Source organism: Nymphalis io, chromosome 16 (assembly GCF_905147045.1).
Source record: "Nymphalis io chromosome 16, ilAglIoxx1.1, whole genome shotgun sequence".
NCBI classification, from domain to species: Eukaryota; Metazoa; Arthropoda; class Insecta; order Lepidoptera; family Nymphalidae; genus Nymphalis; species Nymphalis io.
The window spans coordinates 5272668-5287485 of NC_065903.1; the positions used below are offsets into that span (position 1 = coordinate 5272668).

Sequence of the window (14818 nt, forward strand, 5' to 3'; positions counted from 1 at the left end):
CTTCTGAATAATAGTTTGTTTACAAAGGTAACCTTATGCTTCATATATATCCATAATGTGCATTATGTATACTTAGATATATGTATATACAGTAACAGCCTGTAAATGTCCCACTGGTGGGCTAAAGCCTCCTCTCCCTTTTTTGAGAAGGTTTGGAGCTTATTCCACCACGCTGCTCCAGTGCGGGTTGGTAGAATACACATGTGGCAGAATTTCGATGAAATTAGACACATGCAGGTTTCCTCACGACGTTTTCCTTAACCGAAAAGCACGAGATGAATTATGAACAAAAATTAAGCACATGTAAATTCAGAGGTGTTTGCCCGGGTTTGAACCCACGTTCATCGGTTAAGATTCACGCGTTCTTACCACTGGGCCATCTCGACTTATATGTATATATAAAAGATAAACTCAATGAATTTAACTTTAAACATTATTAATACTGTAATATTAAGCAAATGTACAAAATGTTTAAAATATTGTTTTGGGATTTGAAATAAATTGTGAATATTAAACACTGTCAAATAATAATACAGCATTTTATCAGACCATGAAATGGCTGTAACTTAATTTGTTTACATTTATTTTGTTTGATCTTTAAGTGTTTTGACACGGGAGTTTCGTGTTTTGATAATACGGGGACGGTTTGGGCGTAAAACCGGTAGCAAGAACCACCAACGACGTCTGATAATCTATAGCGACCTACATTGAGTCACACTGGATATAACATGTGCATAGCTCAGTTATCAATTTATTGCAAATTACTCTTTATCCTTATCAAAATAAGGTTTATTTTTATAATTAAGATTAAGTGAAAATGTTAGGTTCCGTTTTCCTTGCGTCTTTGGGTTGTTTAGGTATAATTTTATCAATGAAATAGGTAAGAAACATGAATGGATGATGTTCGATGTTAACAAACTTATATAAGTATTAAATGGACTTAAGTAAATACGAAAAATAAAATTCTAAAAACATTATTTTTCCTCACCGAAAGGAACGTCTGACGTAATTTCTTAGAAGATTTAAAACGATCTATTGTATGATTACTTACCACGAGATGCTAATGTCACAGCTATATAATAAACACGGCAATAATAAATGTATAAAGTAAAGTAAATGTCCCACAGCTGGGATAAGGTCTTTCCTTTTTAAGCACAAGTTTTAGATACACAGTCGGTGGACATACATGTGTATAATACATATGTATTAGGTGTTTTTCTTGATGTTACTAATTTTTTTCATAGACTATATAAATATTTTAAATAAACGATAAAAGATAACATTAATGTACCACTATTTATGGCTATTATATAATATTTTTAGATTAATTAATTAAAAAGCCGACTATTGAAAAACTGTTTCCTGAATGAATTACAATATAAAATAACCATCAAAGCGGAACTGTGAGCCGGTGAATCAATAGTTTTGACAAATGAGATGGTAACGCAGTAATGAGAAATCCATGGTGTAAAACCGGTAGTCTATCTCACACCGTTAGGACGGTGTAGACATTAGACAAACAAAACAGAATTGATAATATAATTGGGTTAACTGTACCTTGACAGCGTGTAAACGTCATGTTATGATCTTAATGATTTCGTGTATAGTAATTTAACATGTATTTTTATTATTTAAATTCAGTGTTTAGTCTTTTTTTTTTCTTATGATTTATGTCAAAAGTCTTATTATACAAGTGTCACACGAATATTTTAATATCACAGACATATTAACATTTAAAATAGCGTATGTCAAAAGAATTAGATCAGTTAGTTAGATAGTTTCAGACATTAATAAAGACGTATCTAAAGTCTAAAATACTCCCTAAATAAACACAATACAGTAGTTTCAAGCCTCTTTGCATCAAATTATTCGTGAATTAAGGCTTGTCTCCAGTCTGCGCCCCACTTACATCGCACATTCTGATGCGCTCGTAGTGATTTCAATGGAAGTCTTTTAATTAATTTCCTACGAGATTACAGTTGCTGTATCAATTATTAATATTTAATCTGTATTTTTATTATTTTTAATTAAAAAAAAAAAAACAAATCAATTATGTTTCCTACTGGAATATAAGCTTCGATTAAAATTATTGTAACGAAGATATTATTTGTTTCGACAATATACATATGTATGTACATTGTACGTAATGCATAGTCTATGGTTTAGAAGTCACAAGGGATGTAACATCCTGTATTCCATGTTGAGCAGCGCATTAAATTAAGGAGTTGCTTATGTTCTTTATTGCCACTGTCAATAAGATGAGTTTATCACATACTTTTGCGTTCTCTCTATCTATAAAGCTGCTGATTTTGTTCGAAATGACGTCCAGTTTTATTTTTACTTAGCTCATTATTTAAAAAAGGTTTTATAAAATACACCATAAACCAGCAGTAACGTTGAACGCAGATGTAACCGCGCGGAGCTGTTACTTATAAATATATATAAAACGTACATAAGATGGTTTGGTTTTAATGTATCCAATATGTGCAACTCTATGAGCGATACAAATTTATATAAAACGAATTATTTACAATTTCTTCAATTAATATAATCAAAATTAATTAAGAAATCGTGACAACATTCAAATGCAATAGAAATAATTCGTGCCACGTATTTGTTAAGCCGCCGTTTATTTAAACATGACTAATTAATAAGCATCTTAATACCGAACCTTGAACTTTTGATTACTTAGAAGTGGACAATAGATCTTGTTATAACCACAGCTCGAATGCTAGTAACAATCGAAACGACGGACATATCTAGGTAATTAATCGTGTCTTATGATTGATTAAATACATTAAAGCCAAACACGATTCACATTTAAATATTAAACCTATTAGACAAGTGACATAATAGTTAATACATTTTTTTTATCTCGACCTCTGCATAAAACAACGTTTACTTTTGGAAACAATAACCGAACTTATGAATTATTTATTCGACTTACTTGAAGTTTGAAAAGGAATATGATTCGAATCACGAAAAATCAATTTATATATTCAAAGTTCAATTATTTTTCGAAATAATACAATCTGTAAATACGTTCGTGTAAATTCGTTTCATGACTTATTGAAAATAAATTTATTATTTTCAGGATAGTTTTGTTTTTATTTCGCTGCGACAATTGAAAAACAAAAGAAAATGAGACAATTATTTTAGTTTTAAATTCGAACGAGTTAACATTTAAATGATAGATGACATCGTGAGTTCTGTAAATGAAGTGTAATTTAGCTACTGCAGAAAAGTCAACGCATCGCGAGAGCTTACTCAAATGAACTTGCACTCGACATTATTTGTTAACGTAACAAGGTAAACGAGGATATTTATCGTCATGATTTCTTCGAGTGGGCAACCCTTTACGCCTGCTCCCGTGTACCACACGAGCATCGACAAACACGCGCTAGTGATGCGTAACGCAAACTCTGTTGTCGATATTTACACGGCGACTGCAAACATTTACTCGATATTTGAACAACTCGCGAGCTAATGGCGTAGTGGCCAACATGTTTGCCGGCGTCAGATTCACACGACCGCTCCGCTACTGTTATTAATGTAGCTTGGTAAAAATTTAACATCGACTTTTGATAAGCGCATTTAAAATAAATGTGACTTTTATATACACAATATATGTACAAAAATGTAATAAAGAATAAAACGTGATAAAAAAATAACGTAGGGTCATAACTTCATTTTGAATTCCTTTCGGTTTGTTCCCGTCTCGCTCTGAACGCTCCCAGCAGGGGGCGCCATCGTTCTCACCTCACGACGCGAGTGGTAGCCGGCCTTTAATAAGTATCGATAAAATATGAATATACATATATAAATATTTTCGATTCTTATCCTTATTATATTTGTTACCTCGGCTATGGCAAGCAGTATTGGCTTCTCCGACCTCGCATTGAATGGCAGTTTAATTAAAAATTTACGCTAATTTATTTTCACTATAAATCGAAATATTGGAAATATGTTCATCATTAGTAAGATTATAATCTCTATAAATCTACTTAGAGTTATAGCTGGCGTCACAGATCCACTTTAGAATCAGAAACTAGTTTTAAATTGATTTTGTTTATATAGATTAATTATTAGATTGATAGCGGTTAAGTGTTGCATGGACAGAACTAATTAATCTTTTGATTGGTATATCATATTAATTAAGCGGCTTAAAGTTTTGAATTAATTTATTATATACCTAATATTTTGAACAATAAAGTCGACATTTGAGTGGCTGAAATTTAATGGATTTAGTGTTACCGATACACCTAATAAAGGTTACAAGTATGACTACACACTAATATTAATTTGTCTTTCTGTGATCCCCGTTTATTTACATTCCTACGGACGTCAGTGGGAAAATTCATGAAAATTAAATGTTCTTTCGTAACAAAGGCCCGATCATACACAATTAATATAAAGTTGAGTTCACACGATACGATCTCCATGTGGACATTTTCGTGGGACACGAAATTATGTTTTTTCAACACCAATTACGTAACGGCTAAATGTGACGGAAAACAAAATTGTTGTACAAACGAGCATTAGTAAATAAAGATTCGAGTTGTTATACGTTGTAATAACGTGGACATATCGAGTTTTAATTTCATTATTAGATTTAATAGCGATGTCCGACTGACTGACGCAGTCATTTAAGATGAAAAGCAACTTTTTTTTTTGTATTCGAAATCTATGCGTAATCAACTCTTGTGTAAATTTGTATAGTTGCGTTAACTCTTCTGTTTATTTTTGTATGCAATTTATACTTCAATTATAAATCTCTATAAATCATTAATTAAAAGTCGCAAATTACAATGCTTTATTACATTGCGAGAGAAATCTTTGTGTCCACATTTCTTAAGACCGTAATCAAAACGTGATTGTCGCGCATTCCCAAAAAACTAACTTAATTGTGTTGGGGCGAGTGTTGATGATATAAACAGTAATTACGTGGCTCTGCGACCGAAAATGTTATTAAAATACGCTTAACGAACACGTTTCGAGTACTCTTTACTATGGAACAAAAGACGGGGCTGATTAAAAAAATACTTTCATTTTAATATAGAATGACATTCGAAATTAGAATTATTTTAAAAAATGACATCTTCTTTGTCGTAATTGTCAAAGGTTAACTGTCAAATATCGATTGCGTTGAATTTCGGTTGTGTATATTTTAAATGGCAGTTGGTTTTATCGTAAAAATTTGCGATGATATTAACGAGGTAAAGTGTTTTAAAGTAGTTTTTTTTTCACGCTTCGATACAAATTAAATTAAGAAAAGTTGTAAGATGTACATTATCGTAATGTTAACAGTCGAATCAACATACATTTTGGCGAGTGCAGCAATACTTAATTCAGAACGCAATATCGAAGTGAATGAGACCGTCGAAATATTTTAATGTAATCCGTTCAAATATTGGCTGTACCGATTCGAAATCGTTAGTATGTTGGTATTAAAAAGTTACGGACATTTTAATGGCTATTAAAACCACACCTGTTCCAGTCAAGAAGCGTTTGAGGCGTGCACTTTTGAAAATAATTATCATGTGAATATATTTCGCGGCAGTTTCAGCCCCAGGGTGCTATTGTCTTAAGGTAATTTTTAAAGCTTCGCCATCCCTGAACAATGGCAGCCGCGAGCTTATTGTAGGATGGAGGATTACCTCTCGGCGGTCTGAGGACATGTGCAACATTTTTTGCATTTATTTCGGGATATTGCGCCATAAAAAGTAACTTTAGGTTACCTTATAAACTTTGAGAAATACTTAAACCGATCGACCGATTGAAATTAGTTTTGCACAAATCCTAATGAAGATCGTTGATTATAATCCCATCGATTATTTAGCGAGACACTCGTTTAGCAACGGAACGTTAAAACGATCAGTTTTCACGGCCAACATTTATTAGTTTAAAATATAGAGTCGTATTCAATTTTACACCTCCACACCGATACGATACAACGAGCCCCAATATTAACGTGTAATTAAACCATAAACTAAGATAAAGATAACGACTACTAAACATGCCGAAGCGAACTAATCCAATGTTATTTACAATTAGCTGTAATTATAAGCCTTAACTATTAATTGCCACCAATATTAATTATCAATAAAAAACGAAAATTCCGAACGATATTTATAAGATACGTGTCGCAAATTAAGCTGATTACTTGTTTATTTTATGAATTAATTGTGTTATAAAATATTATAACCCGCCATCTTCATTTATTACGGCGATATACCGATGACGTCAACTTCTATTAATTACAGAACAATGTGGCTTAAGAAATTGTCAATCTTCATATCGATCGACTATTAAAATACGGCGAGTTTTCGACGCCTCGATATATTGTAGAGCTGACGACGCTACATCATAGTCTTACAATGAATTATTAAGAACTGGCTTTTAAAAACTCGACCACATCTGCTATCAAAACTTAATTATATTGACATTGTGCATGCATAATAAAATTATTCGCGCGCAATCGAGGGACGCATTTACGCACAATGCCTGTACCGCAAATTCATTGCGTGCGTCTCTGTACTCGTTGAAGACGGCTTATATGGACAATATTATCATAAACAATGAAATTGAGCTGCTAATTTCGAGTTTTTGTCTTCTCACTACCCATAATAGAGCTGTAACAGATGCTTTTATGAATAAAAAAAATAACTTATCTATTTTCGTTTCTGCGTTTTTGACATTATTAACGCTCGCATCAGTACAAGTAAATAAAATTTATAAATTACCGTCAACACATTAAGTAACATACTTTGGAATTTAATTAAATATTTTAAATAATGTTTTTAAATGTGGAATTTACTATTATTTACGCTTTCCAGCACTTTGCTCAGATCGTTCGCATATCGAAATCGAGGTAAACATTTATACGTAAGCAATACCCACTGTAATTATTAGTACGGATTAATTTCAGGTACTAATATGTTATACAGTTACGCTACAGCCAAACATGAAATAACGAACAATATCATTTGTCTTGTATTCGGTTTCAATTGTGAGTGAGCCAGTGTAATTATATGCACAGGGGACATAACATCTAAGATCCATGGTTAGCATAGCATTGATGGTGTAAGAAGTGTTGAGGAGTGTTTAAATTTCTGTTTGTTCGGCCCACTTCAAAATCAATTTAATAGATCCATATGATCTACATTCCTACAATAAAAATAAAGTAATTTTTACTCATAGTTTTAGTATCTAACAATAATTGTAACAAGCAATGACCGCTTATCGAGTACCAACAGAGCGGTGGTATCGATTATTTAATAGCAAATATTGTTGATAACGTTTTTGGGACTTATCGACTATCACTAATTATTGGGAGATAGCTCCGCTATTACAGCACTGAAGTGCTTTGACAATGTGACCACTTGGCTAATCTGCTTTTATTTGGGGACTTTACTATATACATATTTGTTTTATACATTGAAAGTTTTCACACACTGTAACGATTGCATTACATTATTTAACCGACTGCTGAGGTAATTTAACAGAAGTGCAAACAAGCTTTTATTTAACTTCTGTTAGTGTGGATGAGTAAAATTTTGTAATTGAATGAGGGTGAAAAGTCAGTTCGATTCAAAATCGATGAAGCTTTTTATACTTAAATATTTAATTCATAAAAAAAATGTTAGACGTTTTTTATCTTCGTTGTTTCTATATAAAGTACAAATAAAATAACTTAAAATTGTTGTTGAATATATCATTATTGGTTGCGTTATTAAAAGGTTATTTTGAAGCCGTCTGGTCTATATCTGCCCCACTATTAAATAATTTAATATGTTCTTATCTCTAATTATATAGAATAATAGTTACAAAATAATACAAATATAATTACTGGTGGTAGGGCTTTGTGCAAGCTCGTCTGGGTAGGTACCACCCACTCATCAGATATTATACCGCAAAACAGCAATACTTGATATTGTTGTGTTCCGGTTTGAAGGGTGAGTGAGCCAGTGTAATTACAGGCTCAAGGCACATAATATCTTGGTTCCCAAGGTTGGTGGCGCATTGGCTATAAGCGATGGTTGACATTTCTTACAATGCCAATGTCTAAGGGCGTTTGATGACCACTTACCATCAGGTGGCCCATATGCTCGTCCACATTCCTATAAAAAAAAAAATTAAAAAATCTTTAATTATATAGAAAACAATCAAATAGGATTAAAATGCAATTAGCACTTTACATTACTTGTAATAACAAATATACTGATGTTTATCAACTGGTATCAGCAATATAGTAGGGATTATGTCTTATCTTATATTAAAGTTTACAAATTTATGTGTGTGTCATTTGTTTTTTTTTTACTTATTATTAAAAAATGCATGGTTTAGGTCTGGTGTATAATGTTGTATTATATAAATATTGATGTATTTTTTTAATTGCCTACCCGGAGCTTTGTTGTTTATAATAGATAAATTATTTTAAATAAAAATTTAGTAAACAGCTGTAGGTGGGTATTATATGATATTGGTGAATTCCTTTTTACCAAAATACAAACATGTTTAGTTTTCTTATTAGTCAATTTCAAAGTATTTTTGTACTACATTTTATCCAACGAGTTTTTATTAAAAATTCTCATACATTTTCTGAGCATGTTATCTAAGCCATAAATCATTAAAAAACATGATATTTCATCAAGCTGACTATACATACATTCGAATCAATATTATTCTAAACCAACAGAGAAAATAAATAACTATAGAGCGAGTTTTAAGGCTCTAAAGATAAACATAGTATGTAATTGCACAGAGGCGTCAAAGTTAGCGCGGTGTCAACGCGAAATGAGAAGCACTGGCTGTGCAGCCCCGCACGCCATTCCGATTCGCCTCGGGCGATTTCAATAACCAAACTTATTATTTAAGATACGTGGAGCCGTTTCGGATCCATAAATTTATTTTACGCCACCTAAACTGAGCTAGCCGATAAATTGGTAATAGTTCGGGATAATTTTAAATTTACGATCTCGTCTCGTTCGTCTTGCTTTTACTTTTAGTAGTTTCAATGATCTTGTATGTTTTTTGTTATCGATTGCCAAACGAGGTCGTTTAAATCGTTTTTGTATCCTGGTTATCCAGAATAAGGATGTTGAATGACATGTCTCGCGTATTGATAAGTGTGTCGGAGCAATTTTAGCCAATCGTTCGAGTCGAAATCGATCGGCTAACAGAATAGTGGCATCGCTCGGCAAGTTCGACGGCTGGCCTTGGAGGAACCAGTTCGTCTCGTCGAAACACCTCGCGGCAATTATTCAATAAAACAAAAGCATCTCTACCTTTACGTCACATCGAGAAATGCTGTCAGATTCATTTCGCTTAATTAACGTATTTCGGCAGATTTTGAACAAGATTCGATAATAATGAAATTCTGTTATTAAAAAGAAATCATTATTTTTACTACTACATATTAATTATTTTAAAACGATTAATATGGACATACATCAATTAAGTAGTATACAAAATTATATCTTTAACCAATTTTTATTATTGTAAAAAGAAACTCATACATACCAATATATTAGAGATATTTTTATTATATTTACATTTGATGTTTTTAAATATTATCAAATAATTCGCAATAGCAAATAAACTTCTGTTATAAATATTTGTTTAATACCTGTACAAAAAATATAATATATATAAATAGTTTTAAATAAACTTTTACAAAGCAATGTACTTACTTGTTGTTAGATAAAGAAATTTATTATTCGTAACCAGTTAAGTGGAGCACATAATCATCACTTACAAAGGCCCTAGTCGAACGACTCCTTACACACCGTAAGGCTCCATTCTACGGACACGTGTGTCACGAAATGTGCCCCATTATCGCACATTCCTACAAAAGAAACCTTCTACCCGAGGCACGAGTCTGAAAAATAAACCACGAAATTTGATATGGCATAGGGCATTAACTGACGAGACGCCTCTCCGCCATTGTGAGTCCTAGGCGCGAGCCATACGAAATATTTCAAATGCAAATCGTGCTAACGCCATGAATGTAATAGTTTGTCGTGGCATGCGCACGCGCCGCATACACCGGAAACAAATTATCATACCCATATAAGCACGTACGAAAACGAAAAATTTATTGATGTCACCGGGCACAGATAAATTGCGCTAAACGAGAAAATGGAACCAGAAAGTGGACACCGTAATAACTTGAATACACAACGGTTGGTCTGCACAATATAAATAATAAATTGGACATTTCGTCGTAAGAACCGTTAGAATTATTATCTCCTAACAAATTCTTATACCTCGACAATTGATTTCAATAAATGCTCACAGTTGCTATGAGCTCTTAGCAACATCTAGTGAATAATAAATTGTACCAATTCATTCGTTTTTATTTATTAAATATAATAAACAATTTAGAAAATATCATACAAAAAGTTATATTTCGTAAATGTCTTCGTCAGAATGCGGCGTTGAAATTTCGATAATCGATTTGTTCGACAGCCATGTTTGTTGACATTTGCGTACCGATCACGACCGTTGTGGGACGAAAATTTATGATCTCGCGTTTAAATTTGGAAAACGCGGCAACTGTAATAGAACGCGCGTTTTTTTTTTTAATTTTTAACGGGTCACACGCGCCAACGGTTTTCGGTAACATGTTTACATCATGAATTCAAATTTGGAATCCGTTCACGGACCATTCAGTCGGTTACACTCGTATTGTACGGCCAACCTCAGATCCGACCTCATCCTGTTATGTAAACTTGTAGAACATTATGTTTACAAGTTTCAGAGGTTTCTATCTGGATCTGTTGAATCTGCGAGCGCTATTGTGGGTGCGTGTAATACTATGTATCTAGGCGAAATGCCGACGTCCTCAGGTCGGTGACTTGAAGGTATTATCGGGCAGACAATTTAAGCAGCCTATTTATACTGAATTTATGGTTAGGCGTGGAAACTGCAAATTTTATCAAACATAGATGATCTACTGCCTGTCAGAGATTGTATTGATTATGAGGTTACATTAACATAATAAAAACTGATTCATAAACAAACTACTTACGCTTATGTATCTTAAATTAAAATTGGATTTTAAATAAATAGTATAAATTACAAATACATGTTTTTTATTTAACTCCTTACATATTAAGTAGATAGTACTAACAAAACTTTAAAATTATTAAACTTATTATTAGCAAAATACCAGTTTTAAATTTATCAAGTAAGTACCTACTTTCAAAAACAAATATACTTATACTAAAAAGTGTTATCTCCCTATTTTCGGTCCATCTCAACGAGCCGTCACGATGGCCCTTATCTTTGAAGTGTCTGTAGCGCATTTCCCAGGCCGATAAAGCTAGTTCCACTACCGCCCGACAGATGGCAACAGACGTCGCGGTCAAGATGTCACGTGAAAGACAAAAATATTGTTATATTTTTTTCAATGTCATTTTATACAATAAAAAGAAAGTAACTATAACATATTTTTTTAAATGAAAAAACGATTACTCAATGAGAAAACAGGGTAAAAAATAAAGCAAGGACTCGTTTAAATGTACCGTAATTCAAAATTTTTCCGTCGAAGTGATTATTTTTGAAATTAACTTACAAATATATTTCATCGAATATGTATGTTACATACATACATAGTTATATAGTTCCATAATTTATCTTGTGATAAATCATACATTGCAAGTGTTGTATTTACTGCTTATCACGATGATGGTATTCAAAACATTTATTAAGACAATATATTCAAACAAAATAAGTAATTTGTCTATAGATACCAAGCAGGTACAATAAAAAAAGTTTATATTGCAACATTATGATGATTTTATTTCAACAAAAAATGTCTTAAAAAGATTGCTTTGTTTCAAGTTATTTTAAGTGCTAAAATAAAATTTATCTAAAATACATTTTAGTGTAATAAAAATATATCATTAATACATGGGACTCCCACTTGACACATAACTTTTAATATATTATGTAAGCTATTGGTCTCTTTCATCCGTAACAATTCAATGTTTATAATATTCAACGTGCTCTCTATTCGTAACAAAACAATATGCAAACTAAATCGATTTCCATACCGACGGTGGCGCCATTGTTATGTTATTCGCACCGACCTCATGCGCCTACGCACCTTTATCAATTATACGAATGCGCTCTGTAATAAATTAAATATTGTTTGATCACTGATATCGATCTAAGGTCGTTTTGATTAATGACTATATCTGTCCCGAATATCGTCTGGGATATCTGGATGGATCGAAACGATCTTGCAAGATGGCCGCCCCGTTGCGAGAGAATGCGGCGCGCGCGCAACGTTTGTTTTTAAGTAAGCGTAATCGTAATCCGATTATATACTTTTATTTCAGAGTTTTCTTAATTTTCTAATTTTAAAACATGACTGAGTTACATGTATTTTTATACATTAATTCAAAATTTAGTACGTTAACGTAATTAGGTACGTTCTTAGAAAAATCTAGGAGAACTAAAATCAACATAAAATATTCAATACTTTAAATAGATTTACTTGTAAGTTTTGATCGTTGTTTATTTTGAGGTAATATTTTAATTTCTACCATTTTAAAAATTTTTTTTTTCTTGCTCTCTTAATTAGTATCCCAAATGTGTTAACTTCCATTAATAATAACTAAGGTTACAAAATTATGGGTCTGAAGTATTTATTCCGAGTACACAAATTAAAAAAAAATTATTAAATTTTTCGCAATTTACTAGAGTGCATCTAATGTTCTATACATGAGAAAAATACGCACACTTTTTGAAACTGTTATTTCATAAATAATGACTAACATATAATAAAAATTATGTTTCGAATATCAATCATACCTTCGTATGTTATACTCATAGATAATACAGATAAATATATATATTTTTCTATTGGACGAAATTTCTGATATGTCTTGTAAGAATTAAAAGTATCTGTAAATTTGTTAAAAATGAGAATATATTTTTATTTCCATAATAATTTATATTTATTTACATAATATTGTCTTAATAGTTAATACTTTATCACCAACATTTATTTGCTAAATCCAAGATTAATAGAACTGGTAGCACTACTAAGCTTTAATTTTAATAAACATAATAATATTCAAACAATTTTTATTAAGGTGCCTTGTTTCATTTCGTTAATATTGCCGATTATAATTTTACAGAAGTTAAATAATAATAAGAAAGAAAATTCCAATAAGAATTGTTATGTGTAATCAGAATTTATTGTATTTTTTAAGTGGAATTTTAATATTAGAATCGTTTTTTTTTTTTTTTGCATTATTTTTTTACATCGTTTATATAAGTTTTTGATAATATTTTTAATATAATATTATAGATTTTTTTTTTTTACTATGGCAAGTACCTAATTTTCAAGAACTATAAGATTTTATAAATGTACGTAGTATGTACGGATGTTTGAAGCACTCTTTATATACGCTTCCATTGGTTATTTTTAGATACAGATTATAAAAATACCATCTGAAATATTTGTTTTTCCGGAATTTTGTTTTTAAACTTTTCTATACAATTAGATTTTTTATGTTTCGAATTTAAGTATGTAAAATTTTATTAAAATAATATTTCTATCAAGTTTGTTAAGATATATCATAATGTTTCTTATTTAAATAAAATCTATTCGTTTTTAAAGTCTGTAAAATTATGACTTTCAAAATAGTGCGACGGAAATTAATGATTTGCGAAATGACAAAACATTGTCTTTAATACACAAACAAAGGAAAATATTCATGAAATAATCCTTTCAATATTTTTGGTAAAAATACAATGGCAGGCCTTTATTTATATTGCATGTTTATTTCAATATTTTAATGTAAATTTCTCAGAACGATGTCTTAAAATATATGAAAATGGATTTAGACATGTTTTTGTTTTCTACATAGACGATTTTCTTATCAGTACATTCTCAACACTTGTATTTTTTCACTATTCTGACTGTTGAAAAAATATGCAACTAAGCATATGCAACTTACATCTTGATCGAAAATTTTACTTTTAAATTCATATAATCTCTTAAAAATATAAGTCAATAAATCTATTGGCTACTATTTAATAAGATAATAAGAATCGTAAAAGCTTTTCTGTCTCAAAATTTTCTTATAAGAAGAGATAAACAATGTACTTTATTCAAACAAATTTTCGAAATTGTCTGAAAATTGAAAGCAAATAAAAGAGACCATTACACGTAGTCCACACACTAAGAATATAAGTTTTATGTAAAGTGGAAGTCCCTTATGAAATTATAAAACGTAAATAATAACCTGTGAGCATCGCCCGCAGAACGCCGCTAAGCACGTATTTGCGGCATATCACGCGCTGTCACTAATAGCACTTGTCCAATATTTGAATGTAAACTTAAACAACACTTGGGGGTCAGTCAAAACACAGAGAACTCGGGCACGATAACACTGAACTGTTAATGAGGAACTGAGGGTGTTGTCGCTTATAGCTTGTATCGTTCCGATTGTTGGCCGAACACGCGCGACACTACACTGTCAACGGTCGCCGGCACACTGCGCGGCCGGTCGCTGCGGCCCCCCGCTCGCTCCGCTCCCCCCGTGCCTCACAGGGGGCGGGGCCCGCGCGAGGCGAGGCGAGCTTAATTACGCTTAGCGGGCGAAGCGGGACGGCGATAGAGTGGGCGCGAGCTATTAGCGCGCGGAGAGCGGGACGACGCGCGTCTTAAGTATTTTGTATAAGTAATGAGGGGAGCGCGGGGGTAGCCCGGTGCGGGGAGGGGGAGGGAGAGGCGCATCTCCCGCCAATCTTTAATGTTGATTACGTCCGCTGCCGCCTCTGAGCGTTCCTCATTAAC

At 32.2% G+C, this 14818-nt stretch overlaps 1 protein-coding gene across 2 annotated transcripts in view; it reads right to left on the reverse strand.

Moving 5' to 3' along the window:
• Nucleotides 1–14502, reverse strand: part of LOC126774375 (zinc finger homeobox protein 3) — a 111485-nt gene extending 96983 nt beyond the window's left edge. For both annotated transcript variants that reach the window (XM_050495868.1, XM_050495869.1), the window contains exon 1: nucleotides 14265–14502. The gene's annotated coding sequence lies outside the window, so the exon portion shown is untranslated. The remainder of the gene's footprint in view (nucleotides 1–14264) is intronic.
• Between the last annotated feature and the right edge of the window lie 316 nt (nucleotides 14503–14818).